At 43.2% G+C, this 2,840-nt stretch overlaps 1 long non-coding RNA gene across 1 annotated transcript; it reads right to left on the bottom strand.

The window, feature by feature from the left end:
- Nucleotides 1–242: 242 nt before the first annotated feature.
- On the bottom strand, nt 243–2,634 carry LOC130192234 (uncharacterized). Its single transcript, XR_008831353.1, has 4 exons — nt 1,971–2,634; nt 1,718–1,872; nt 1,457–1,577; nt 243–1,104 (listed from the first exon to the last, which is right to left on the bottom strand). It is a non-coding gene; the product is annotated as an uncharacterized LOC130192234 (long non-coding RNA).
- Between the last annotated feature and the right edge of the window lie 206 nt (nt 2,635–2,840).

Here is a 2,840-nt window from a genome sequence, read left to right as displayed (position 1 = left end):
CATGTTATGCTTATGTTAAGTCATTTAGATCAAGTTTGACATACCTGGGAATACACCTTACTGACGATCTAACATGGACTGTGAACACCCAGCACACACTGAAGAAATCAAGGCAAAGACTGTACTTCCTACCTCAGGAGGAAGTACAGTCTTTGGCAGTAAAAGGCAGTAATTGTACTTATACCAATGACCATTTATTCGTTCGTTCATTCATTCTTCCACAAATGAAAACAACACTGATGAACAATAGAAACAATCTTTATGAAAAATATGACATATATAAAACTGTACAAAACTACAAAAGAAATAACATTAAGGACGCTCAGTCCTCACTGTCAGTGTCAGGACAGTTGTCTTCCAGTTGCTCGGTGTCTTTGGTGTTGGCACAATTACAGCAACGACAGAAGTCTGTGCAACACAATCCTGCAGAAAAACAGGAACATCTTCCTGTCTCACAGGCACCTTTGCAGCTGCAGTGTATGACATGGAAAACACTGTCAGGGGCCGGATTTCTGGTCATCCAGGTGATGTGCAAGGTCCCATCCTCTATTTGCCAACCATATCCAGCAGGTGACGGAGCACTTCTTTTTTGTTTGCGACAGGACCTCATTATTGCAGCCTGGTAGTTTGCCCGTTTGCAGTGCTGTTGGAGGGCATCAGTAGTTGGGGGAATGCATATTTCTGGCAAGGCTGATGATGCCATACAGAAAGCCTTGTACCTAGCTTCATTTACATTATCGGCAGCTGGCTGATCATATAAGCGGCACACATACTGGCAAAGAAGTGCAAATGTTGACTGCTCCAAGTTAAAGTGAGTACCTAAACTTTTAAAAGCCTTTAGGTACTCACCTTTCTCACATGCAACAGAAAATGTCTTTTTTTTCCCTTTGCCATAAAAGGCACTTGTGGAGTCACACCCAGAGAATGTGTGAATTCCCGATCAAGGCTGAACACACACTGGTTCCGAGAGCTGATGACACCTTGGTAATGTCAATGGTTGACAGGGTCTCTGCAAAAACCAGCTCGCAGATGTTGCGCTTGGTGGGAATGTGAAACACCAGCTGGGGGAAATCACGAGCCAGCCTCTCCTTCAACATATCCTGTCTGCAACACAATAAAACAGTGACAATTAAGAGTCACAGGAGTATCATGAAAAGCAGAGAGTGGTGCAGGTGGTACAAGACATTACAGGCTAGAACCTATCTGCCATACAGCACATTTAACACCAAAGATGCCCAAGAAAGGCACACAACATCACGCACACACACACACACTTCTCCTTGTTGCCAACTGGTACATGTTTGTGCAAACAGCAAGAATTAAAAACAGTTTCTCAGGCCTGTCACACACATGTTGTGTAAAGCTGGACTTGCACATGACAAATAATAAGACGTGAGAGAAAAATGCATTGCAGTTCCCTGTAGTTTGAAGCATCAAGACCTTCATTTGCTTTCACCAGTTCAATGAAGGCCTTCTTCAGCTGGCCCATTCTCAGCACCTCTTGGTTGACAAGCAGCCTTTGGCCAATGATCCTTTCACAGAATATCTTATCGCTGACATCAAACGTGGGCTCATTCCTAGAATACATATGAATGAGAAGGAAATAAATGAATATGTGTTGTGATTGTGTGCACATACAACAGAATGCGGATTGAATGTTTACTTATGCAATTTTAAGTTAGTAGCTCCTTGAAATGCAATATAATAAATAACTTACTGGTCTTTCTCTGGTTTTTCAGGCCTCGTCAAAAACCTGGTGTACTGATTATAACAGCCTTTGTGGTACTGCACCTCCAGAGCCACACAGTCTGTCTTTTATATGCAAAAGAATACTTTGGTCGTCCTTCAACTCGGCAGCTTTCTGCAATTGGCCTGAACAAAACAAAAAGGATAGCTCAATGAGTTTGTTGACATATCTCACACATAATGTACCTTTCAGTCACTCAACCACAGTGTGTGTGTGTGTTTACCTGCTGTTAATGTTTCAGCCTTTGACAGAGTATCCCTTTGTCGTTTGCCTGCTCGGTTGACGAACTTCTCCTTCTTTCCACCTTTGCCATGGATTTTTTGTCCGTAAATCTACAGTAGCACGTGTGATGGAAGCCAGCATCCTCGGGAATATTGTCAAACTCCACATCAACACAGTGTTCGAAGTTCTCAGCCACGTCCCGAGACTCACCGTCCAACCCGAGCCACGTTTGTAGGCTTGTCCTGTATGTATTCCATCGTGTAGTGGTGAAATGATGTACCTCCTCGTGCTTGACTGAAGTAATATGCATAAAACAATGTTTGTTTTTTGATTTATTAATATATTCCGGTGTATTTTCTTCGTCTTCCGTACTGCTCGAGGACGCCATCTTGCCATTCTGTTGACAAAAAGCAGCTACCTCATTGGTGTAGACCGATCACGTGTCGAACCGTGCCACTACTCGTGACCAAGATCATATTACGCTCTGAAGAAACTAGTTCGGCATAAAACATAGTCGCATCGAGAATCGACGGCAAATTCAGCGACAAACTTTTTTTTGGTAGCTAAGCACGACTTTCTTTTTTATGAACTAAATATTGTGTAGATGCGCGACTGTGGAGCGGGATTCATTTTCTAAAGGACTTTTCGATGTTCACCTTGCGGCCTATCAACAGTAGTATTTATAAAAAGTCATCTGTCAGTTGTTTATTTTCTCCTCCGCTACAGTTTCCGGTTGCTGGTGAAATGCATTCTGGGATATCGGCTGGCCAGAGTACGCACAAGTCTCCTCTGATGCGTCCTCCGGAAAGTGGGAGGATCAAGTCACATCCGGGCATTTTGACCGTGCTTTGCGAGAAGCGAACTTTGAATT

The sequence above is a fragment of the Pseudoliparis swirei genome, chromosome 4 (genome assembly GCF_029220125.1).
Source record: "Pseudoliparis swirei isolate HS2019 ecotype Mariana Trench chromosome 4, NWPU_hadal_v1, whole genome shotgun sequence".
NCBI lineage: Eukaryota > Metazoa > Chordata > Actinopteri > Perciformes > Liparidae > Pseudoliparis > Pseudoliparis swirei.
The sequence above is the reverse complement of the archived record's forward strand: the minus strand, read 5'-3'. Positions and strand labels throughout refer to the sequence as shown.